Consider the following 27,568-nt stretch of genomic DNA (forward strand, 5'->3'; position numbering starts at 1 on the left):
GCTAACATCTGCTACCAATCTTCCTCTTTTTTGCTGAGGAACACTGGCCCTGAGCTAACATCCATGTCCATCTTCCTCCACTTTATATGTGGGACGCCTGCCACAGCATGGCTTGCCAAGTGGTGCCATGTCCATACCCAGGATCCGAACCAGCAAACCCCAGGCCACCAAAGTGGAACATGCGAACTTCACCACTGCACCATCAGGCCAGCCCCCCCACCCCCGCCACCGCTTCCTTTTAAACACTATTTTCCATTTTAGAACATGATTCATTGAGACTCAAGACCTTCCAGAGGAGGTAAGAATTTAATAAAATGCTCTATAAAGGTTTGATATTTCTCCAAATTTAGTTTTATCCTCCAAATCATATTGGATCAGTCAAATGATTCCTGATATCAGTAAATGAAAAGAGGCTCAGTCCAATCCTTTAACACTAAGCACTTGAGGAAGGTACTGAAGAATGCCAGAGAATACGGGCCATGTGGACAGACTCAGCAAGGCCTGAGCACCCTGACTCCTGGGGAAACCCCTAATTAGGGCACTGTCTTATCAGCTCTAGAGGAAATATTTTCTAGTCTTTAGTTAACTGGGTAGAACTGGTAGTTTAGTTAACTGTGTAGAACTGGTAGGTAATTGGTGCAGGAGGCAGGGAGAATGCCACCATTAGATTTATCAGGACCACCTTATGTGAAGTGCATGATGAAAAATTCATCTTTGAAAAGCACACAGAGAGCTCTGCAGGTTGGCCTTTTAGAACATCCCCAAATCCATTACTGGTAGCACTTAAGGAGTTAATAAATGGTGGAGACAGTTTACTAGTCCCTTGATTGCTTTACAGAAGGATTTATGCTTTCAAAAAATGAGGAAGAAAGGAAAAGAAAAAGAAGAGAGGGGAGGAGAAGTTGTTGGCATCCTAGGTTTTTTTAAAGCTCCTGGATATGGTCTTACTAATGCAAATAATTCCAGGCAATACAATGTCTTATCTAGAGGCTAGCGTTGGTATGCTGAGGCTTCCAGGTAATCCCTGCAAGCTCAGACAAACCCATCCACAACGTGGGAGGTAGACTGAGCCCCGCTCCATGAGCTCCTATCAAGGAATGTAATACCTAACGAAACTTGGCTAAAATATCCCTACATTGAATTTTATCAGCTTTAGGATTTATACACACTCTGGGGAAAAAGCTTGTCTTACAGCTTTCCCTTGACCTTTTCAGATAATATAATGTCTGGTCCCTTTGAACCCAGATTAAGAAATTTAACCTGACAATTCAACCAATCCTAAAACTGCTGTCATCAAAGACACTAATATTTTTTTAAAGATTTTAAAGATTTTATTTTTTCTTTTTCTCCCCAAAGCCCCCTGGTACATAGTTGTGTATTTTTAGTTGTGGGTCCTTCTAGTTGTGGCATGTGGAATGCTGCCTCAGCATGGCCTGACAAGCGGTGCCATGTCCGCGCCCAGGATTCAAACCAGTGAAACCCTGGGCCGCCGAAGCGGAGCACAGGAACTTAACCACTCGGCCACAGGGCCGGCCCCTAATTTTTTTTTTAAATATGGTGGTAGAAAAGGGACATGTTCTGCCTTCACTTCAAGCTGTGTTACAAAACCCAATATACACCCCCTCCCTAGTTCAAAGGCAGAGCATTTGACTAAAGACAAATCCATATTGCATCAGGACAAGTGGTTCACAAAAACTTGCTTGTCGTTTTCTGAATCCTTTGCTTACTATCAGTGGAAAGCACATGTCAAACTGTATAGATGTAATCCACCAATGTGTTCATGAATTAATGACATGAGAAATATATATTTAGACTTCACATGAATGGGACTCATTCCAGAATTTAAAATATCTTACTGAAACATGTGGCTATAAAAAATAACAGAAAATATTTACTATGAGAACATATTTCTCGTTGTCTTGTGCATACTTTGGTATTAGACAGAAAGTCCAAAAATTCCTAATCTCTTTTGCTTTCTCATAAAATGTTATGGCTAGCATATCTTTTTTAAGACAGCAGAAAAAAATTTTTGATAATTATATGGCAAAAAGAAAACAGTTTAAGGTCTATTTCAAAAGATATTGGTAGTGGCATACACATATACACAAAATGTTTTTGTCTATTTTTTGAAATCAAAATTTCAACTTATGAAGGAAAAAGTTTAGGATCTTGAAAGCTAATCAATGCACTCATCATCAAAATTCTCAGTGTATGGATGCTCAGTACGGAAATATGTTCAAAATAGCTAGAAAGTAGCTTGCCAATAATGTTGACAGTGCGAGATTATCATAATATTAGCAAAAGAGAATTGCAACGCAAGAAGACTTGCATATTTAATTCATTAGCTTTAATTTCTTCCTGAACATCAAGGGGATTAAATTTGTTTACATCAGGCTTTGGTGTTAATCCTAAAGAATTTATTAGCCCCTTTCCAGCATTGTTTTAGAAGTACTTACGTTTTTTCTTTCTAGATGTTCTAAGATTTTAACCTCATAGGTGCCAGGAAGTTTCAGCAGAATATTAATGTAAAATCACCAGTTTTTTAGACTGGGATCCCCCTGGGGCAGCTGCAGCCAGATTTGTTGTGGGTTGTCCTAGGCAACGGCTGTAGGGCTGGTTGGGGGGTGGGGGCGGCGGGAATGTTTTCCATTTAACAAGGCATGGTTAACTGCGTTAGGTATGAGTAAACACCAGGCAAGGTAGAATAGCCACTGCATTCAAAACATTTATTGTCTGAAAGTTTGTGCTTGACTGGCTCAAGCATGCTTATTATAATAGACTAGGAAAACAATTCAGATGGTATCTGGTTACAAAAGTGTGTTGCCAAGTGAGAAATCTGTAGTCTATTTTTATTCTGCAGACCACTCCCCAGCCCTCCTGACTACTGTCTTCTTTGTTCTAAGAAGGATGACCATTTAAAGATAAAAGTTCTGGGCCTGTAGGATGCATGATAGAAAAGGTTGTTTTCATGGGTGTTTATCAGTTCTACTATCCGAGAGACACTAATTCTCTGACTCATCGTAGCTTTTTATTTTTCCCTCTAAAGAGTTCTATCATATTGTACATTAAGTTTTCAGTATGTTGATATTTTTCACAGTTTTATTTTACAGATTCATTTTACATTTAAATTCCTCTCCTAGTGTCATCCTTTAGTTGCTGGTTGGCATTACAGCGCTTTCTCCAGTGCAGATAAAAAGCACATGCATTTCAGCACTCCTGAGAATGCGCTTCTTTGAAGTGAGGTCTCACTCATTCTAAAGGAGGGGTTTTAATGACAAGGCTAATTCCACAGCAAGGATTTAAAGACTTGCAAACAACCCATCAGAAACTAGAAAAATATCTTATTTGTAGTCAGTACTATAGATACAACAATTTAGTGTTTATTTCTATTTTTTATGACAAAGGAAACACGAATATAAATCAGCCCTTTGTTTCTTATAAGAAAGACAGTAGCTGTCTATGATCAAGGACCTTATGTTTTGATTCAAACCTGAAAAATCTAAATTGATAACTCAAATAAAAAATTCCAGCTATGGCTAACTCCCTTTTTTAAAAAATTTCTTCACTTAACTGCCATGATGTAAGATTGGCTAGTTTCTCTCCAGTTTGCTTAAAATGTTCCAAAGCAGCAATAATATTTGCTCTCTTAATGCAAAGGACTCAGTCCAGGTCTTGTCATCAAATCATTGCATCTATTTATCCAGATCTATCTACCTAGATTCTTGTTTCTAAATGCATTTGAATCTAAGCCACTCATAGCTCTGACATATTTTATGTTTGCACATTAGATTATTTTGCTGTGCTGTTAAAAATTCACTTTCAGTAAAATGAGATTGGATGATTTCTAATCTTTTATATCCAAACTTCCTGTGTTTTAGAATTCTCCAAGGAAATAGGTATCATTTTCTATGATAGTATATTTTATGGTTTATAAGCCTCAATATCTGGAGTTGCTTCTTAATCATTTCTGCAGTAATGACTGAGGCCTTTTGCTGTCATTTACCCAGGAAAGACAGTCGGTTTGGGGACAAGAGAGAGAACAAATTATGACAGGTACGAACAAATTGAAAGAGAAATACTAGCAATGTTCTAAGAAGCAGAAACTTTCTAATTCTCTGTTATTAAATTGAAAGTGATATGAATTAATGAAAGCAGCAAATCTAGCTGTGACATAAACATGAAGATTGAAAATGTAAAAAGGAGAAAATAAGTCCTTCTAACCAAGTTGTAATATAATGAGATATCACCATTTTCAAAAGAAGGTGAACTTCCAAAGAAACATACAATCCCACTGGTGTTCTCACAGGAAGTTGTTTTGGGAAAGAAGGAAAAAGAAAACTGTCAGTGTTCTAACAATAACTAAGGCTCCTGTATTATGCACACAGGAGATTCAACTGAAGAGAAGGATGAGCGAGAGAATAGAGGTTTTCATATCTGTCCATATTAGCATAAGAAAGGTAACAGATTCATTATCTCTGTTTTTGTATTATTTTCACAGCTATAAATGTAAATATATGTAAGATATATTCTTCCAGTTATACACCAAACTCTTCATGGTGACTTTTTTTTTTTTTTTAAAGACTGGCACCTGAGCTAACATCTGTTGCCATTCTTCTTCTTTTTTTTTCTTTTCTTTCGCACTCAAACCCCCAGTGCATAGTTGTATATTCTATTTGTGGTCCCTCTGGTTGTGCTATGTGGGACGCCGCCTGAGCATGGCCTGATGAGTGGTGCCATGTCTGTGCCTAGCATCTGAACCAGCGAAACCCTGGGCCACAGAAGCGGAGCGTGCGAACTTAACCACTCAGCCACGGGGCGGGTCCCCCATGGTGACTATTTTTGTTTGTTTGTTTGTTTGTTTTGGGGTTTTTTTTTTTTTTGAGGAAGATTAGCCCTCAGCTAACTACTGCCAGTCCTCCTCTTTTTGCTGAGGAAGCCTGGCTCTGAGCTAACATCCGTGCCCATCTTCCTCTGGTTTATACATGGGACGCCTACCACAGCATGGCTGCCAAGCAGTGCCATGTCCGCACTCGGGATCCGAACCAGCGAACCCCGGGCCGCCGAGAAGCGGAACATGCGAACTTAACCGCTGCGCCACCGCGCAGGCCCCATGGTGACTATTTTTAAGGAGTGACATTGTGGGGAGTCAGAGGGTGGAGGACTTCCACATTTTAATTTGTATAATTCTGTATTGTTTAATTTTTTATGTGCGTGTATTTTATGCAGTAAAACATATATCTGTTTCCTTTGTAATTCATAAACAGAAACCATGATATACCCTATAGTTTAAAAAAAATAAAACCTGTCCTGGCCACCCATGCTAAGAATTAATTTATGCTGGGCTAGACCCTTGTGGCAAGTTTAATAACTAAAACCTCTTAGCTTTAGTTATTTAGTGGCTTTTTCTCTAGAACAAATTGTTTTAAAGTGAAATTCTAACATAATACAGACAAGTAATATATTGTTTCTAATGTTACTGCCCTTTTTTTATTAATAAAAATGCAGCCCAGTACTTAACTCAATCACTGCTTGCCAGGAGATATATGATCACAATTCATGGTTTACCAATTTCCCCAAGAGCACGCCAGAGGCAGGAGCCTCAGGGATTTCTTTTGCTTTCCATGTTTGAATTTCCCATAGGACACAAGTGATGGAAAATACATGCATGTGGGCACAGAGCCTAAAGGACTCACTATTTACAATATTCAAGGTACAGGGTGAGCGAGGGATTAAAATTGCTGTAAGCAGCCACTTCTATCTTGGCATCACTTTCTAAATCTTACCCCTCCAAAAATAATCATCATCGGATCTTCCGTTTTGGTGCCAGCTCTATTGCTAGTCATTTCATATACATCTCATATACATTGTGTCTAAAATGTAATTATTAGATTCATTCTTCAGAAAATGTTGCAGATTGGATTCTCCAGGAAACAGATTCTAAAACAGAAATTTGCACACACGATGTTAGAGGATGCGCTCTTGTGGTCAACATCTGGACAGATGTGAAGGAAGTAGGATTGGGCAGAGGAAGCAACTGGGCTGTGGTAGAGTCCCAACAGAACCTCATCCAGTCTGACGGTAAACTCTGGAGCTGGAATGGCCCTGAGAAGTTGTCCCAAGTTGGAGCAAGGTCAGACATTAGTCCCCAGCACCAACGAGTCTTTAGATACAGTCAAGAGAAGTACGTTGGGCAAATGGCTCTTTCCAACCCAGTGCAGTCACCAGAGAGGGGATATTCAGCAGCAAGAAGTCTGCCACACACTCTCAGCAGCTAGAGGAGTGCGTGCTTCCATCCTGAAGGGTGGATCTGAGCAGTGCTCCACAGCGTCCAGCACACTAAATATACTGACCTCTTTCTATGATAGAGTGTTGGCGCTTACCAGACTGAATCATTTAACTGAAACTCTTGTTCTGTCTGGCTCATTTGTACACTCTTAATATGCCGCCATGCATAAATATTCTCTAGTTCATTCACTAATTCATTCAGTTTGGTTCAATTCAACAACTACGTATTGAGTACATACAATATACAAAGCACTGCCTAGCTCTGATGATACAAGAACAGATAAGGCATTGTGCAGAAGAGTGATAATCTCATTATAAAGTATTTGTTGAGCTTTTACCATGTGGCAGGTTCATTTAATTCTCTAATAACCTTGTAAATTTAATTCTATTTTTATCCCCATTTTGCAGTTGAGGGGACTCACGATTGGAGGGGTTTAGCAACTTTCCCAAAGTCACTCAGCCAATAAGGTTTGGAGCAGGATTTGAACCCAAACTGGAGCCCCAAACCATCGGGATCACCTGGCTTTCCATGAGGGAAATAGTAACATAGGAAGATAATTTCAGTATAAACTGATAAGGGCTAGGGAAGAACGCTAAGCAAGAATGTGCATGAGAGAGCAGTCCAGCCTGAAGAGGTGGAGAAAATGTCCTGAAGGAAGTGATACTGAGAGCAGATTTGGGTAATGATTAAGATTATCAAGGTGAATGAGGGTTAAAGGGCATTCTAGGCAGAGACCACCACAAACAAAACAAAGAAGTGAGGTGGAACCGCAAGTAGTTCAAGGTTACTACAGCATAAACGTTCCAAACAAGGAGTGGCAGGAGGTGAAATGGAGATGGAGACAAAGGCCAGGTCGCGTGAGCCTGCTAAACTGTGCTAAAGAATGTTCGCTTAATCCTAGAGATGAAAAACAATTTAAGGGCTTAAAATAAGGAAAAACAGGGTAGAATTTGTGCTTTGAAAGCTCTCTCACTTAGTGGAGGATCTAGGGTGCAGTGCCACACTGAAGACATGTGAATTAGTTGTGGAGGAACAAGGAAGAGAGAAGACACTAAGATGGCTGGTAGCTGACTGATCTTTGGTGTGGTTGCTAACGAACACAAGAAATTCAGAAGGGTCTTCGGTGGAGAGAGGGTGGGTCAGACTGTGACGAGGAAAGGCTAGAGGCTAGATGTCTAATTCAGGTTGTCTAATTCACTTGTGTTTAAGGAGATTATGGAACATATAAACATATCCACTGGTCAGTTGGATAGTCAAATCTGAAGTGAGGGCTGGATATAGTTTGGAGATTTATTAGAATGTAAGTGGTAGTTAAAACCATGGGGACAGTATAACCAGAGGGACCTGCAACTAGAATATACAACTATGTACTGGGAGGCTTTGGGGAGAAGAAGAAGAAGAAAAAATAAAACAAAACAAAAAACCATGGGGAAAATGCCATTGAGGAAGTTTTCTACATTAGGTGTGGAAGATAAGAAGAGCAGTGGACTGAGCACCAAACCTTAGGGAAGGGCAAGCAGAGAGGAGTTTACAAAGGAGGACAAAGGGTTAGAGAGGGAGGAGGAGCGTCCAGTGTCATAGAGAGAGCTTTACAATGAAGAGAGTAGTTCCCAGTGTCAAAAGCATGAGATAAATCAGATAATTCCAGTGCTGGAAAGTGTTTACGGTGTTTGGCAATATGCGAGTCATTGCTGACCTATCCAAGATCGCCTCTTGGAAGTGGAGAGGGTAGGAATCCCAATACCCTGAAGTGGAAAGGTGAATAGGAAGTAAAAGTGGAGCTACATGGTGTTGAGAATTCATTCAATAAGACTGAAGGTAAATGAATGCAAAATGGCAGCTACAGGGGACCTAGTGTCAGAGGGACATTGCTCTCTTTAAAGAAACATTTCCTAGACGACTAATAGATGTCAGATGCTAGGGAGAAAAAATGATTGAGATCTGATCCCTGCCTTCAAGGGACTCATAATCTAGAGCAGGAAACAAACACAAGTAGCCACAGGAAAATGTGATGAGAGTGGGAATAGCAGCACGGTCAAAGAACCATAGGAAGAGGGAGGAGGAAGCCCCTACTTTGCTTAGAGGTCAAAGAAGTAGGTGAATTAGTGGATCAACAGATGATCAGCAAGAAATGGAACAGCTGTGGACCAGCATGGAGGTGTATAAAAGATGAGCACATTTGTTGAAATGAATGTTCAGTGTGGCTGAGTGCTAGAGACTGGTGGAGGCAAGAGATGATGCTAGAAAAGTAAGACTAAGTCCAAATCACAAAGGGCTTGGTTTGCCCCATTAAAGATTTGTACTTTTTCTGCTATGTGATGTGGGAGCTTACTGAAGAGCTTTGAGCAGACCAAGTAATATGAACAACTGTGTTTTATAAGCTGGTAAGAGAGAAGAGGGTGACTTGCAGGAATCAACTCAGGAGTTAGGAAGACCAGATATGAGACCACTGTCATTTACGACAGGAGAGTGACTAATGCGGCAAGGATGAGAACAAAGAGGAGGGATAGATTTGAAAGAGAATATGAGATAGAATTCATAGAATATGATTATGCTGATATGGAGTTGAGGGGAGGAAAGGACCAGTAAAAGGTCATTCCAGATTTCTGAATTGGTGCCTAGAAAGATGTCATTAGAATTCATTGAAATGTAAAACCTATAACAAGAAAGCTTTCAAGTTTATAAAATATAATGAATTTGATCCTGAGCTGCTCATGTGACATCCAAGAGCACAAACATCCAAGTATCCAAGTATATGTATGGGTGGGGTCGGGGGTGGGATTTGGAGGTAGATATTCAGTGGATAGTAGTTAAAGCAGAAGAATGAATAGAGAGAAGAGAAGGGACTGAGGACAGAATCCTAGAAAATATACATGTAAGGGGCTGTAGAAGAAGTAGAAAGTGTTTGGACCAGCCATTGTGGGAAATAAGAAGGAGAAAAGGCCAGGAAAAGTATAAAGGTTATTAAGTGGCATTGAGATGGCCTACAATGGAAAATTTGCTTTTGTAGGGGGTCTATCCACAGTGCTATGTAAGTTTATAGTGCAACGTTAGGTGACCCACAAGAATAGGTGAATTGAACCATGTGTGGAGTTCGATGGGCACATAAGTCAGGAGGAAGCAATGTCAAGAGATTTGAGGATACATATCTTTTGTTGTAAAAGCAATATAAGTACATTTTGGAAAATAGAGAGGGAGAATCTTCTCGCTTCCACCATTTACACAACTCATGTTGTGTAAATTGGTTTATTGCCTTCCACATAATGTACCTAATTGCAACCATAGTTTACATATGATCATCTATCTTTTTCTTTTGACATTATAATCCATGCATTTTCCATGTCGTAGCTTAGCTATTACAATTAATTGATGGGTTCTTAGTCAGTGTTTCAAATCATAATTTTTGGATACTCTAGACCACAGGTCAAGATCATCATTTTTGTGAAACCAAAGAGGATTGTGAAACTTCAACCAAATTATCAAGAATAAAGACGGATATGACTCATTTTTGTCTTACTGTTAGAGATTCGTAGTATTCTGATTTCTCTTATCTTGATATTTCAAAAATCATTCTTCCCTTTTGCCAACTGCATTCCTCAACCATTTGAAGTTAGGGATATTAACATAAGTTTGTTCAGAGTACAAATCAAGGTCCGTATCTAGTAAGTGCAAGGATTACATTAGATAGGTCTTCCTCCACCCCCAGACCCAGGGCTTCCCTGTAGAAGTGTACTTAGAAGATATTCTATATATTCTTACCCTGGATGCAAGATAAGAAAGTTATAAAATTTCACTGGTTCTCATTTCTCTACCTGGGGCCAAAGGGCATCTCTTGTTTTCTCCTGGGTTGGAAAAAATTTATTTCAAGTTTGCTGAAAGACTGGATGATTTAGCGGAGTGAGAATTTATTTTAACTTATTGCTAACCTCTGCAGTCTTCTCTGGCAAGAATGGATCCAAAGATTCTCATTGTTCAAGTTAGAACTAAAGATGCAATAAAATTTGCAAAATCAAAACACACTCAGAATCCTGAGACTGTGTTTTTCATGGTGAATGCTGTGTTAACGAGTCGTTAGAAACATGGTTTTGATCTGTGATCTGGAGTATCCCCAAATTGTAATTTGTCATACTTATTAAGAACCCATTGATTAATTACAATAGCTATGTTACAACATAGAAAATGCTTACATTATAGCATTAAATTAAAGTAAAAGGATAGATGATCATATTTAAGCTATGGTTGCAATTATGTACATCTTGTGGAAGGCAATACACCAACTGAGATACGAGTTGTGTAGATGTTGAAAATGTGAGGATTCTCTCCCTTTGTTTTCCAAAATGTAGCTAAATTGTTTTTACAACAAAAAGAAAATCCATCTGTGCTTGGCACAGCAAGGGAATATGTAAAGTACATTCAATAGATATGATTTTATACCATGGGAGCTTATAAATCTTCTCCATTCTCATGACCTTCAGCTCTGCTCTACTTGGATAACCAGGCCCTGAAGCTTGCCACTCACTCTCTGGAACAGCTAAGCCTCTGGAATCTTAAATCCCATATTCTATCCTCAGACCCCAGCTGCCTGTCTTTCTAGCTTTTTCATGCCTTTACCATGATAGTTGCTTTTCAACATCATCAAGAGCTCCAGTTCCTTCACAGTCTCTTTATTCCTAGAATGAACTATTTCTCCTGCCTTGATATCTCCAGGGTCTTAAATTAAGTCCAGTGCCTTGACTTAACATTTCTACCTTGGATAACAGATATAACTTCTTTTCATATTTCCTTGTCTAAATTCTACAGCATTGATTTTTTTCCACAGATGCATTATATTGGGAGAACATCTAATTTTTTAGGAATATCAAGAGATTGAATCCCAATCAGGAGACAACTTGGACTACAACTTATGGCAGAGATTGGTAATTGCCTCCTCCATAACCTTCTTTCTTACTGATAGAATCTAATTTTCTTTAGCATGATAACATGCATAGCCGAAGATTGCATTTCTCAGATTCTCTTACAAATGAAGGTAACCAATGAGATATATGCCGTAGTCATCTGGGTAGGTGTCCCAAAACACTCTTTAAAGGGAGCTGACTCACCTGGGAGGTGTGCTTCTTTTGGCCTTTCTCCTTTCTCCCTTCTTCAGTCCTTTAGCTGAGATGTGATGACTGGAGCTTCAGCAGAAATTTTACAACCAGGAGGAAAGCTTAAAACTGTCTCTGCATGCTAAGGATAGTGGAACAGAAACCTAGAAGGAGACTGGGGGCATTGACAATATTGTATAATTATGAAATAGCCCTGGACCACTTGCTTGCAGACTTTTTCTCATATGAAAGAAAATAAACTTCTATCTTTTTTTTTTTAAAGATTTTATTTTTTCCTTTTTCTCCCCAAAGCCCCCCAGTACATAGTTGTATATTCTTTGTTGTGTGTCCTTCTAGTTGTGGCATGTGGGACGCTGCCTCAGCGTGGTTTAATGAGCAGTGCCATGTCTGCGCCCAGGATTCGAACCAACGAAAGACTGGGCCGCCTGCAGCGGAGCGCGCGAACTTAACCACTCGGCCACGGGGCCAGCCCCTAAACTTCTATCTTTTTAAAGTCACTGTTATCAGATAATTGTTACTAACAATTTGGCTATTCCTAATAGACACACTACTTAGTTCATTCATTCACTACCATGTATTTGCTGACTGCCTCTTCTGAGTTCAGGATTATGTTAGGAGTTTGGGTAAAACAAAGAAAGTATAAGAATAGAATAAGAATATTACAAGTACATCCCTGTTTCTTCTATTTAAGGAAAGACAAATATACTTTTAAAATCAAGATGAACTTCATGGCAATCTATAATTTTCAAGTACACTAAAAAGTACAGGCAATAAGCACTATGGGTTACCAAAGATGGCAGAGGTGAGACGTGGCCTGTTGTGATTGAGAATGAAGGTGATGAGGTTTGAGTTGAACTTGAAAGAAAGGATGGGGTATGAAGTCAACTTAGAAGAATCAGTTGCCTTTCTGTGCTCTAATAATGAACTTACAGAAACAGAACTCAAGAATACAATTCCTTTACAATCGCAACAAAAAAAAAACAAAGTACCTAGGAATAAATTTAACCAAGGAGGTGAAGGACTTATACAATGAAAACTATAAGATATTATTGAAAGAAATAATGACATAAAGAGATGGCAAGAGATTCCATTCACATGGATTGGAAGAATAAACATGGTTAATATGTCCATACTACCCAAAGCAATCTACAGATTCAAGCAATCCCAATCAGAATCCCAATGACATTCTTCATGGAAATAGAACAAAGAATCCTAAAATTCATATGGGGAAACCAAAGACCTCGAATTGCTATAGCAATCCTGAGAAAAAAGAACAAAGGTTGAGGCATCACAATCCCTGACTTCAAAATGTACTACAAAGCCATAGTGATCAAAACAGCATGGTACTGGTACAAAAACAGGCACACAGATGAATGGAACAGAAGTGAAAGCCCAGAAATAAAACCATACATCTACAGACAGCTAATCTTCGACAAAGGTGCCAAGAACATACAATGGAGAAAAGATAGTCTCTTCAATAAACGGTCTTGGGAAAACTGGACAGCCACATGCAAAAGAATGAAAGTAGACCATTATCTCATGCCATACACAAAAATAAACTCAAAATGGATCAAAGACTGAAACTGTAAAACTCCTGGAAGGTAATATAGGTAGTACACTCTTTGACATCAAACTTAAAAGGATCTTTTCAAATATCATGTCTTCTCAGACAAGGGAAACAAAAGAAAAAATAAACAAGTGGGACTTCATCAGACTAAAGAGCTTCTGCAAGGCAAAAGAAAATAGGATCAAAACAAACAGACAATCCACAAATTGGGAGAAAATATTTGCAAATCATATATCTGATAAAGGGTTAATCTCCATAATATAAAAGGAACTCACACAACTGGACAACAAAAAAACAAACAGCCCAATCAAAAAATGGGCAAAGTATATGAACAGATATTTTTTCAAAGAAGATATACAGAGGCACATGAAAACATGTTCAACATCACTAATCATCAGGCAAATGCAAATCAAAACTACACTAAGATACCACCTTTCGCCTGTTAAAATGGCTCTAATCACTAAGACTAAAAATAACAAATGTTGGAGAGGGTGTGGAGAAAAGCGAACCCTCATACACTGCTGGTGGGAATGCAAACTGGTGCAGCCATTATGGAAAACAGTATGGAGATTCCTCAAAAAACTAAAAATAGAACTCTCATATGACCCAGCTATCCCACTACTGAGTATCTACCCAAACAACTCAAAATCAACAATCCAAAGTAACACATGCACCCCTATATTCATTGCAGCCCTATTCACAATAGCCAAGACATGGAAACAATCTAAGTGCCCATTGACAGATGGTTGGATAAAGAAGATGTGGTATATATATACAATGGAATACTACTCAGCCATAAAAAAGACAAAATCACCCCATCTGCAACAACATAGATGGACCCAGAGGGAATTATGCTAAGTGAAATAAGCCAGACAGAGAGAGACAAACACCAGATGATTTCACTCATATGTGGAATATAAACAAACACATGGACAAAGAAAACAGTTGAGTGGTTACCAGGAGAAGGGGAGTGGGGGACAGGCACAGGGGGTGAACGGGAGCACTTGTGTGGTGACACACAAGAAATAATGTACAACTGAAATTTCACAATGATGTAAGCTATTATGAACTGAATTCTTTTTAAAAACCTCAAAAAAATGGTTATGATAGTAAGCTTTATGTTACGTGTATTTTACAATTAAAAATAAAAAATTAATTAATTTAAAAAGTATATCAACTGCATCAGACCTGTAGACCTCAGAGCAGGTCCTCAGAACACTCTGTTGGACTGTTTCCAGGATTCAAATTCCTCACTTTGATTATCAAACTCCTTTAATGAACCTTAAAAAAAAGGGGGGGGGGTCAAACCATTTCTTCTCATGCTGGAAGGAAAATCAAGAGCAATGGCTGAGAAAGGGAAATAAAAAGTGTCATCTCAGGAGATACTAAGGACCGCAGTCTGGCCGGACTCATTCTGTTGTGAGCCCTCAGCTTAGACAGCCAGCCTCTCTCTTCTGGAGCTTTCCCTTTTTCGAAAACACCACAATATTACAGCATGCTTGAAGATTGTTGGTTGAACTCTGTACAACACTGTCAGTTGCTTAGGAGTTTTATTATCCTACAACCTTGATCTTTCTTCATAAGGTTGCTATAAGAATAACAACTTTATATGAGATTAATATTTCACAGCCCTTCGTTTTAATGCCCTAAATTGCCTGCTAATGCCTATGGTGTTTTTGCTGAATGAAACCGCTCTTCAGGGTATACTTTACTGGGACCTTCCTGACATGGTAGGAGCTGCCTGTGGCTTCCTTTGCTCAGTGTCTGTGCCTTATTATGTTTTTGTCCTGTTGTGCTGTATTGGCTAATGTATCATGTCATCACTAAAGGTTTTGTTGTAATCTTTTTTTTTTTTTTTTTTTTTAAGATTTTATTTTTTCCTTTTTCTCCCCAAAGCCCCCGGTACATAGTTGTGTATTCTTCGTTGTGGGTTCTTCCAGTTGTGGCATGTGGGACGCTGCCTCAGCGTGGTCTGTTGAGCAGTGCCATGTCCGCACCCAGGATTCGAACCAACGAAACACTGGGCCGCCTGCAGCGGAGCGCGCGAACTTAACCACTCGGCCACAGGGCCAGCCCCTTGTTGTAATCTTTTACCAAACGTTGTCACAACCAGAATGCATGCATCTTCCTGTGGTCACAGTTCAGAAAGCTACACAGGCTATTTGGTCACTTAAGCTACCTGTAGGCAACATTTAACCATCTGTTTACCACTGATGTAAGAAAGAAAAAAACTGACTACAGTAAAAACTAATACATTTCTATTTCCCCCTTTTCTCTCCAATACGGATCCTAACATGTCTCTAAGCCTTCAGTCAACTGACCCTTCTCCTCAATACTTTCTTTTCTCATGACTTGGTTCCTGTCTCTTCAAGTCTTTAATAATATTAAACGGTGTTTCTCAGATTTCTTCTACAGCCATTTAGTATTTCAGCATAAGGCTAATCTTTCAGTAACTCAACGCCTTGAGTAAATGTCTTAACCTGTTAATGAATACTTTGGCCTGTTTTGATTTTTACAACCTGACTTCATTTTCAAAAACCTGGTACTGTTTAAGAAAAAAATATCACAGGCTGTGTGCTGGGCATGTCAGACACCAAACTTATATAACCTGTGAGAAAAAGGTCTTTGGGGAAGGTCTTGGGAGATGAGAGAGAACAAATCTTTATCCATTCCGGCTGTAAGATAAGGACCAATGCCTTTGCACTTACTTTGTTTTTGCTCCTGAGACCTGAGAGTGGGTGGCAAAGATTACGGTCCTTCTCTATTTGTAAGGCACTAAAGACAAATATTTTCACCATGAGGAGCAATCATCTTGGTAATAGCATTCTCTTCAGATGTTCTCCATTAAAAAGCCGCATTGGGGGGTGGGTCTTAAGTCTTTGGATAAGTTTCCAGCTTCACTGTTAGGTATGATGGAAAAATTCCATAAACAACATTAGAAGGCAAACTTTTTTGAGTTTGGACTATGACATTATACAATTGTACACTGCACATTCCTATTCAAGATGTTACAACAAATGAAAAGTTAACTATTCTATTGTACTTGAAACCCATACCAGCTGTGAGGGGAAAATTCACCACTTTTTACCAGGAAGATTAGAGGCTGTTTCTAGCAAGGAAAAAACCAGTTATTAAAGTTTTCTAGTTAAATAAAGACTTTGTGTGTTACTGGGGATGTGTAAGCAATTAGCTCCTGCCATCACACACAGGATACATAGAGCAGATTGTGGGAGAAGTGTGGGCAGGGGGATAAGTAGAGCCCTATTTATCCACACCTAAGCTCATTTTCCTGCCTTTCAAGGCTAACATCTACACCAAGACACCCCAAATGAGACACAAGGAACTTCAAACTCCTTTTTACAGAGAGTCGATGTGGATTCAGGATCTGACAGAGTACTTCAAATCCTTGCTCTATCACTTACTGCCTGTGGATCATGAGCCATTCACACAAACTCTTTGAGCAACAATTTCCCATTCTGTAAAACACTGTGAATAATATCTACTGTGCAGAGTTATTGGGATATTTAGCAATAATATACATAAAGTGTCTAGAATATAGGAGGCTTTCAATATTTGATAAATATTGTGATAAATATTGCTATAAATGTAGAAAATCTCCATTTTTCCTCAAAAATACACACACACTCACACACAGGTGCACACACACACACACAACCAGGGAGGAAAGGGTGGGGAGAAGAACATGGGGGAGAAGGGGGCAATAATTCTGTGTTGTTGAGAACGAAGAGGCCTGTAGAAACGCATTTTTATTACTTTATCACTTCACCATTCCAGGTAATAATATAGAATTTACTTGAGCAATGGATTTTACATCGAGTCAGCTTCCATTCAGAGGGACGTCTCACTTTAATTTCCCAGAGAATGGGCAAGAAATTTTCTTCAAGGTAGAGAGAGAGAGAGGGAGAGATTGCCTATCAGTCATATCCTCCCCAAGAGGCTAACCAGTGTGAGTCCACCTGACTTGTCAGTCTGCGTCCACCTGAGCTCTTTTAGCAAGAGGTTTGGTAATCCAGCCATAGAATGGAAAGCAGTGGGATATGTGAAGGGGAGCAAGCAGGTGAACATTTTCTCCCTCATTCCTGCTTATCACTCCCAACCATATCTACATGTCATTCTCCATAATATTATCTGCCTCTCCAAGGCAGAGAAACAAAGCAGGGACCTCCTGTCTTAAAACACTACCTTCAATGCCTGCCATTTCATCGTGACTCTGAGAGTCTATGGAGGATACATGGTATGCTGCCTTGATCCCCCTACAGGGGCCTCTCATTCCCTCTGCTACTGGGAGAGTTTCCTACTGATGACTTACAGCGACTCCCTTCCCAGAATTGCCCTCAAAGGGAACTGCCTTGTTCTCCTAGGGCAGCCTGCATCTGCTAACTACTTGAGGTGGGGGTACAAAGGCCCTGAACCCTTGCCTCAATTTAGGAAGGGCTGTTCCAGCTCTAGAACTCCACAAGGGATCTGCTTAGGCCTCTGTTGCAACTGCATCATAATTCAAGTCTTCTGTCTCCTCTGAACGGATGCTGACTTTCCCCTGTTCCCTCACTTCCTAATAGGCATACCTTGGAGCTCGCCCCAATTAACCTCCTTCATGTAAATCTCCCTCTCAGAGCCTATTTATGAAACTCAGCCTACGAATGGCCTTCGACAATATTGGACAGAATCTGGTAGGACCATGTTGCTGGCAGAGCTCGTGACAATCAGCTAATCACGTGCACAGCTGCTCAGCAAGAACATGGAGGGGACAGGGACGTGCTGAGACTACCTGTTCACCAAAGGCTGATTGGAAACTTGTGTTTATCACAGAGGCAGGCTAGTGGAGGAGGGAAGCCCTTGGGCTCTAGAGCCAAGTGCCTGAATGGAATCCCACCTGTTTGCTGCTTGCTGGTCATGTGACCTTGGGCAAATTCCTTAATCTCTGTGTAATTTAGTCCTCCTCTATAAATTGAATATATTATAGTACTTAACTCACAAATACATACATTTGAAAAAATATATATATATCTCAAATAGTATGTACCTCATAAGATTCATGGGAGGATTCTCTGAGCCAACAAGTGTAGAGAGCTTAAACGAGTCCTGCCCCTTGGTGTATTCTCAGTAAATGCTAGCTTATCATAAAACATTTGGATAATCCATGTATGTGTCTGTATTTAGGAGCATGCAGATTATCAGAGCACTTGTATCTGTTGTCCATTTTTATCTCCATTCTTCAAGACAATAAATTCCTTGAGGGCAAAGAAAAGAATTTAATGATTAAATAAGTTCTGATTCACACATTCACACATTTATACACACCTATATATGTAAATGCACATGTGTATACAAAGAGTATGTGTATGTGTCAAGCTGTCTATCTAAATTTTTTTGTGTGCCAGGATATTATATAGAGAGAATCAGAGATTGTAATGACCTGGGGTAGAGTAGCTAGAAAGGACAGAAGCCCAGTTCCATTGAGCTCTCCAGTGATCCACACTCTCCCCTCAAGCTCTGATCCCTCATGTTGGGAAGGCTTCTCTCTAGCAAATAAAGGAACACTTTAGAAGACAGGACCCTAGGTCTTGGCCTGATCAGCTCTGGCCTGTACCTAAAGATGTACCATAGAGACAAAGTGTTATTCTGCTTATTTGGTGCCTGGAATTGTGATGGTTAATAACCCTTTTGATTTGTAAGGTAGTAGCTCTGATATGTTATATTCATGAAAAGATTGAAGCAGAGATGATAATGCCTGTGGGTATCAAAACTTAATCTTTCTTGATATTAAATTCATGTAAAGAACCCTGAAGTCAACAAGTCGATGGGTGACATTGAGTTAACAAAAAGTTCTTTAGCCAAACAGTTTCCAAAATATTAATCCATCTTAAAAATAAGGAATCCTTATTTACACACAGTATCCCTATTTGGTGAAATTCTTTAACTATTTCGAAAGATATTACAGTAACATAATAAAGATTCTAAGTTGGAGAAGACCACAGAAGATGTGTAATTTAACTTCCTTCACTTAATAAACGAGAAAATCAAGACTTGGAAAGATGACATGACTTGCCCAAGGTCACACAGAATTTTTAAATGTTTTATGAAGTTCTGAAGATCAAGCAAAAACCAGATAAATAAATACTCAAATACTTAACCACTTGGGTATATCTTAACTAATGCAATTGAAGGCAGGACTGTAGAGAGTCCAAGGGGAATCTGAGCCTACATTAGGGCTGTAGGATGCAACAGAGAAACTCAGCACCAGCTCTTGAAACTATGGTTGGACACCTGCCAACAGCTTTGCATTGTATACTTCTGGACTACATGTGCACAGAAAGCAAGGGTGATGATAAAATGCCAGTCATTGTCCACTGCAAACAATTCAGAATCCATCCTGAGGCTAGCTGAAAACTGGCTTGGGAAATAACAATAGCACGAGCATTGTTATCAAATACAAGGAACAATAACAATAATGCACATTAGTAGCGTGCTTTACAGATTACAAAGTATTTTCAAACACAACCCTTTCCATCTTCATGATGGAAAACTACCAGATGAGTAGGCTTGTTGTTGTTGCTATTATTATTACTACTATCTCCAAATGAGGAGACTTCGATTGGTTCAGAGAACTTCTCCAGGTCACACACTTGTGAGCCAGGACTTACATGCAGTTGTGACTTCAAGCCCTGGGCACATCCCCTATTCAGAGATGCTTATCACGGAGAGTACCTCAGTTTGATGTTCTCTGCTGAGCTCTCTCCTCATAGACAACTGAGAATGTAAGGTAAGGAGTGAAGTCAGAAATATGAACCACTTACTCAATACAGATATTCTCTCTCTGCCCAGAGCAAGGCCAATCAGTATAAAAGATTTTGTATGGGTATGTGTGAAGGACCAAATCTGAGATTCTTTAGAGATTCCCTGATTTGAGCCACTGAACTAGAAAGCATTTAATGTGCAGCTACAGAACTTTTGTGCTCTTACGCTTAATAAATTTAGCCTTTGTTTCTTATGAGACCAAAACTGCTCAGACTCTTTCCTCAAGAACTTTCCTGAACTGAGAAACACACAGACTTCTTCAGTATGCGAAGGTGAACGGATCTTGAGTGAGGAGTAGGCCAGCTGAATAGTGATCCCCTTAGAATTCTGAGTAGGAAAACAGAAGAATTTTATCACCTGTAATTGCCTTCAGGATTCAATCTCCTTGTGCCCCACCCTACCCCATGAACGTTCACTACTTTTACTGCCAGACCTTAGCATGGATCTAGCTGAAGAAGCAGCCACGACAGTGATTTTCAAGTATGTTTTTTTAATAACCTCATAAATACACAGGCTGCTAAAAAAAAAGAGCAGAAAGAAAATCTAGAAAGGATTGTTATACTTACCTAAATATTGCATTGAGGTGTATGAGGCCTAAACCAAAGAAAAATTACGGCTACCGTATTCCGTGAGGGAAATGTGGGTTAAATATTCTTTGTTTGTTGAACATTCAACTTAGTTCTCTTGAACCTGTAATGCCATTTTCATTTCTTAAACTGCATTGCTAGAACCCCCAGAGAGAATCAAACCTGAATTTGTTAATAGGATCTACTCAAAGCTTGAATGTGTGTTATATGATTTGCGGAAGCATATAGTTGCTTACTGCTATGTGGATCTCACATTTGTTCTGGTTTGATTTGTGAGAAACTATTCTTAACTTGTTCTACTTATTAGCTATTCTGATCTCTAGGGTGTCCATTTATGGCATGCCAGAGGGGAGCATAACATTAGGAGCAGATTTTCCTTATAGGAAAGTGGGAAATCGGCATGAACTTTTTAAGCAGAACTTTGACTGCACTCCAATCTGGAGCACATAATTATTTCATGCTGACTGAAATCAAGAAGGAAATATGTGACTCTACTCACAGATGTAATTACAGATTACAACCTGTGCCTCATCACTGCCATCTACTCGAAGATACTCTTTGCTGGATTTCTTAAAATGATGACTCCTTATTTCTGTAATTTACTGGAATTTTTAGTTCAATGCAATACTATGCCCTTTCTAGGCAATTTATGATGCCTGATGACATTGGTTGGAACTTGAGGAACATTTCTAATGACATGAAAATATTTTCACAAGCACATGCAAAAAAATTTTTCTCTCCTTTTCTATTTATTTAATTTTCCTTTTAAAAACAGGAGAAAAGGAACAGTCTACAGTAACTCCTGGATTCCTTTTTAGAAGTGTGACTGAATGGTGAAATTCATCATTTTATAAATATAGTTTGAATTTTTTTCTACATAAATACATGATAACCTATGTTTGTCAGAAAAAGCACATTTGCCACTTTCTTGTCCATTAACTCACCCACTAAGATACTGCCTCAGATTTTCCCTGTATACCTGGCATCTTTCCACCTATAAAAATACATAATTTGTGAACTTGAAGTTTTCCCTCATTTATAAAAATTGTAAATAAACCCAGTTCTAGTACTGATGCCAGCCAATTCCACTATTTATACTACTATATTATTTAGATTATTTATTACTCATTCTTCTTTTGTTTTAAGTCGCTAAGCTGGTCATTTATCCATGTCATAATTGTTCTTCAATCCCTGGATAACTTTTAAAAAATCTTTTTCAAAAACTTTGGTCTGACCAAATGCTTTATTTGTATCCTTAGAGGAAAATAAATCTTTCCACAATTAAATTATGTTTCTTGGGCATTTAATGAGTCTCTACTTAATCTTGGCTTCCAACAGCTTTCCAGGTGTAGAAATGAAGCACCCTAGGCTGTAGTTTCCATTTCTGTAAACTTTCCAATGGATGGAGGTCATTCTGGAAGTCCATCAGGAGGGCTCTAGCATAGCATTACAATTAGGAAAACTTTTCTCATCTTTTCTCCATAATACACTAATCCTTACCCTTCAATATCCAAATCAAATTTTATCTCCTCTGTGATGTTTTCTATGATTCATCCTATTCCTACTTGAGAATTAATTCATCCTGTTTGCACAAGCAAAGCCAAATATATTTGGGAATCAGTGACTAGGAAAACTTTATCCTCAGAGTCAGGAGGGATAGAAAACTGGTTGGATGGGCTCAAAGAGACATTTTACAGTGAATAGTAAGAGAGTTTTTGTTGAACAGCCTTGACCATCTTATTGTATAGTAGCTTTGGAGTCAAACAAATCTAGTGTGGACCCAGCTAAATGAATACAAATTTAATTACTTTTATAGATATAGGCTGTTTATGTACTCTATTTCTTCTTGAGTGAGCTTTGTTGGTTGCGTCTCTTGAGGAATTCGTCAATTTTGTTTAAGTTGTTCATAAGGTACCCTTATTAACCCTTAAATGTTGCTTCTGATAGAAGCCAAAATTAAGGATAGACTCATTGAATGTATAAGAAATATAATTTAACTTGTTGGATCTGTAGTGAGCTTCTTTTTTTCATTTGTGATATTGGTCATCAGTGTTTTCTCTCTTTCTTCAGTCTGGATAAAGTTTTATCAATATCATTGATCTTTTCAAAGAATCAGTTTGATTTTCTCTATTGTCTTTCTGTTTACTCTTTCATTGATCTCTGCTCTTATTTTATTTCCTTCCTTCTGCTTATTTCTAGTTAAATTTGTTCTTCTTTTTCTAGTTTTTAAGATCATTGATTTGCAAATTTTCTTCTTGTAGAATATAAGCATTTAATATTATAAATTTATCTCTAAACATTGCTTTGGCTTCATCCCACAAGTTTTTATATGCTGTGTGTTTATTTTCATTCAGTTACAAGTATTTTCTAGATTTTTTTATGATTTCTTCTTTCATCCACAGATTATTTAGAGTGTTTTGTTTAAATTCCAAATATTTGGGGATTTTCCAGATAATTTTGTTATTGATTCGTTGTTTAATTCCTGTCTCCATCTGGTCCTGAGTTTGAAGTTGTGACTTTGATCTCACTCTCTAGGCTATGAAGATGGGTCCCTACTAGTATTTTATCCCTGAAATGTGCCCTCCAGCTTCATATCCCTCCCTCTCACCCTTTAGTAATCCTCACAGGACTCATCTGGATGTGTCTGACTCCCTATCTTCTACCTGATGTGATAGAGGGACCACAAACAATGGTAAATTTGACAGGAAATTAAATAGAGATCAATGAAAAGACTACCAAAGTACATTAAGCATTTGGCAGAGATTACATAAATAATGTACACAGAGTGAATTCCTCCAGAAATATTCAGTGACTGAAAGTGTATAATGGAGTTTTACTCAAACTTGAGAATTAACAGTGTTGATAAGATCAAGGTATAAAGGACTTTCAATCATTACTCAGACCTTTCTTTGACATACCCCACAATTCTTTCAAAATTATCTTCCCAATTTTTCCATTGGCTTCCCAGTGTAGATATCAAATGATTCATGTGAATTAATATTCTATTTGATATGAGAGTCACAACAGAGAATACTATCAGATTCAGTAAAGGTGTAACCCCCATTCTTCATCAATGATTGTAATCATACCTGTCATCAGCAATTCCTCCAACATCCAGATAATATCAATTTATTATTTACAATTATAACCAATATAGCCCAATCTATTTCTTAACTTTCCAAAATTTAAATTCATGTTACTAATGTTTTAGATGTTGGAATTATAATGAGAAGTTTTTATATTAAAAGAGTCCTTATTTTTTAGAGATACATAGTGAAGTATCTGCAGATCAAATGATATTTTTATAAAAATCTAAGTTTAATTACTTCTTTGTTGAAAGAATATACTGGAAGAAATTTTCAATTAATCTCAAATGCAGAGTGTGAGATAGTATTTGTTAATGTATCCGTACATGAGGGAAAACAGCTCAAACATATAGGATCTTATGTTTATATCCCCTCCATTTAAAGTCTTCAGACAGACATCTCATATAATAATGCACAAACAAAACAAGTCATAAACACTTCTCCTAATTTGAGGAAAGATGATTGATCTTCATGGGAGCCAGCCCTTATAAAATATATCCTCTTTATGACACCTGGAGCAAATTACCAACAATCAAGGAAGATGTTTAAACAGGCAATTAAAACTTGAGGATGTCACTTAATCCGATTACAAGCAAAGCTGGGGCTTACCTTAGGTTGGCCTCTCTGTTTCCTAACTCATAATTCCCTCTAAGTCAGCCTGAAAAAAGGGAAAAATAGACCACCCCTGACTAATAAATCGAGTTGTGTCTCTGTGTACAAACGGAAAGGGTAATTCTGAGCTGCATTTTGCCTCTCTCTACTTAGAAAGCACAGGATCCTTATTCATTTGTAAAATTAGCATCTATTTTTAATATTGTGTATTTATTAACATAAATATAGCACTAACTGTAATTATAGGGTTTAAACTAGCACAGTTCATGTATGCTATGCAAAATTTGATGAAAAGCACTACAAAGATGCCAGGTATTTCTATCAACACTTTTGTGGCAATTGATTTTAAGATCAGCAAATTAATTTGTGATGCTGCTGAAGGTGACCAATCAATTTTACTACAGTTTTAAGTTATTTGTCATTTTTGGAGATGAAAAATAATTTTCTATTTAAAAATCAAAACATACAATTTGCTTTTTTGGATTAATGCTGTGACCCTATCTGGTATCACTAATGGAAAGAGGATTGATTACATTGTGTTAAAAGTCTTTGGACATAAATTTAAAATGTTTTATAATCACAAAATATATACTAGAGATAAAATCAGACTCCATTTTATTATCAACATGACTTAGGAAACTTGGCTGAACCAGAAAAAGGAAAAGGCAAAGCAGAAGGGAAAAAGAAAACAAATGGAAGGCTAGAGGTTGAGGTTTTAACTGTTAGGAAGGAAAGAAAAGAAAACAGTCCTATAATCAAAACTTGTAGTTTATTATCAACATGGCAGAGAGATTGAATTAAAAAAATCTTGGCCTGCTGACCATCTGCCCACACTCTATGTGCTGTTCGTGCTCCAAGGAAAGATTGATCCCAGGAATACTGGGTTTACTATCAGTAATGTCTCACTAATGTGCCTTAGTCAACTCTGCTCCAGTCCAAGAAAAATATGATGTATAAAAGTTAAATGATGGAGCATGAATTGATCAGGAGCTTTGATGTTGTGTTTTGCAATTGGATTTTTTTCCGTTATTTTGTTTTGTTTGTTTTTTAGTCCCATTCTGCAACTCTTAACAGCTCGAATTCCATTTCAATCTCAACAGGAACCAAAGAACTGAACGCTATACTATCCCAGCTATTAAAATGAAGACTGAAATATCATTAGACCAATGGCTAGAGGAGAAAAACAACAACAAAGTTTGTTTCGTTTGACAGTGACTGACAATGATATTATTGTTCACACATCTGTCTATAAATACTGTTGTACATCCTGCAAGTCTTTCCCCTTGAGTATAATCCAGGCATGGAATTAGTTGATCAACCTGTTGTCACCATGGATACTGAAAAATCTGGCCAACCGACTTCAAATGCCGATTGTGGGCAAATCTTATTGTTATCTGTTGCTGTGACTGATGCCAGTGCTCTCTCTTTCTCATTAGGAAGAGCAGCCTCAGGGCAGACGCCCAGTGTCCCCAGAGATCTCCATCCCCATGGGTCCTGCTTTCACCCTTTACCTGCCTCAGTTCCACAGGCTCTCTTGAGGGCCTGGACCCACAGGTTCTGCTGTCTAAACTGCACAGGAATCCAGTGATACCACTGCTGGCTCCAGCTATCTGTCTCTGGGAGACTCAGATCTGACCTCTGGGATTTACTAGTTTCTCTCTTTATCTAAGCCATGTGTGAAAAATCTTTATCTTTTGTTCTAGCTTAAGCAAAACGTTCAACCCAGAAAATCAGAAGGAAAACGATAAATTTAAAAACAAAACTTAATCCAAATTCTCGTTCACCTTTAACTCACTATGGACCTTGAGTAAGTTATTTCACTTTTAATTATTCATTCCACCAAAGTTTCCTGAGGGACTACTGTGTCAAACATGCTTAGGCAATAGGTATGCAAAGAAAAATGGGAAACAATTCTTATTCTCAAGGAGCTCACCGTGGAAAAGAGATGGACACATATACCAATGTTCACAATGCTGAGTGACACAGGTCGTGATAGAAGGAAATGACGGAGCTCCTAGATGGTCGTCTCGCCCAAAACGGGAAGCTTAGGGTGGCCTTTAGGAGGAGGACAGCCTGAGGTGAGGCCTGAAGAACAAGTAGGAGACGGCTAGTCCAAGGGGGAAGGAGGGGAGAGAGTGAGTGCAAAAGGAGGAAAGAATGAAATGATACTGGGCTTAGAAAGAAGAAAAAGGTATCCTGCATGCTATTTGACCCAGCTTGAAAAACTGTCATAATCATATAAATGACATTAATTAGCTTTTAAAGCCAAACTGTAGATAAAAGTATTGTCAATGGTTTCAGCACAGAATAGTTAATAACATTAAATGTTAACATTATCTAACCATATAAAAGAAAATTATTACATCTAACCTATGACCTAGTAATTCCACTCCTAGGTATTTACCCAAGATGAATGAAAACATATGTCCACACAGAGACTAGAATAAAGATGTTCTCAGCAACTTGACTCACATTAGCCAACTGGAAACAGTTTAAATGTCTATTAACAGCTAAATGGATAAACAAATTGCCTACATTTGTACAATGCATCACTTTCCAGCGATAAAAAGGAATAAACTGTTGATACCTGCAACAACATAGATGAATCTCACAGACATTATACTGAGAAAAAGAAGCCAGACACACACAAAAAAGACAACACTGTGATTACATTTATATGAAGTTCTCGAAGAAGAAAATCTACACCATGATGAAAAAAGTCAGTTAAGTTGCTGCCTTTGAAAGGGGCAGGGGACTGACTACGAACGAGCACAGGAGAAATTTCTGGGGTGATGAAAATGATAGAGATGCGGGGTTCATAGGAGTATGCATTGATTAAAACATTGAATTGCACACAAAGATTTGTGGCTTTCACTATGTTTTTGATCTAAAAAGTGAAAACAACCATTAAACTTTAACAAGTTTGCTTTTTTCCAGCAGTATTAGCTAGCTATTTTGAGGCTACCTCCCGTGTATTCTAGACTTGAGCAAAATTCTAGAATGGAAGTCAAGTTTCTCACTGTTGAGGAAAGGGGTAACAAACACAGAAATGAAGAAGACTAGAACTGTGCTATCCAATATGGTAGCTATTAGCCACATGTGGCTTTTGGACCCTTGAAATGTGGCTAGCCCAAATTGAGGATGTGCTGTGTCAAATACATACTAGATTAGGAACGCTTAGTACAAAGAAAATGTAAAAAATCTCACTAATAACTTTTTGCATTGATCATATGTTGAAATGGTAAAATTTTGGACATATTGTATTAAATATATTATTAAAGTCAATTTCAATAGTTTCTTTTTTAAACATGGCAACTAGAAAGTTTATGGTGACACATGTGGCTCATATTTGTATCTATTGGACAGTGCTGAACTATAACGTAGCTGGTGGTGTTGGACTGGAATTGGAGTTATCACATTCGAATATATGAACTCATAGTTTGATCTATCGATTGATCTATCGACTGATCTCTTTTTTTCTTCTCTGAAGAGGCCTGGCAACCATG

General features: G+C 38.3%; 1 protein-coding gene across 18 annotated transcripts in view; it reads right to left on the reverse strand.

The window, feature by feature from the left end:
- LMNTD1 (lamin tail domain containing 1) overlaps positions 1-27,568 on the reverse strand; it is a 369,615-nt gene that overhangs the window by 315,778 nt on the left and 26,269 nt on the right. For 3 of the 18 annotated variants that reach the window (XM_070271079.1, XM_023643258.2, XM_070271081.1), the window contains one exon: positions 11,386-11,545. The exons of 10 other annotated variants lie outside the window; for them this stretch is intronic. The gene's annotated coding sequence lies outside the window, so the exon portion shown is untranslated. Of the gene's footprint in view, positions 1-2,456; positions 2,597-5,783; positions 5,938-11,385; positions 11,546-15,666; positions 15,859-18,002; positions 18,211-27,568 lie in introns of those variants that run through there. 5 more of the 18 variants (XM_070271078.1, XM_023643255.2, XM_070271087.1 and 2 more) reach the window with 5 other exon arrangements.

Source organism: Equus caballus, chromosome 6 (genome assembly GCF_041296265.1).
Source record: "Equus caballus isolate H_3958 breed thoroughbred chromosome 6, TB-T2T, whole genome shotgun sequence".
Classification (NCBI taxonomy): Eukaryota; Metazoa; Chordata; class Mammalia; order Perissodactyla; family Equidae; genus Equus; species Equus caballus.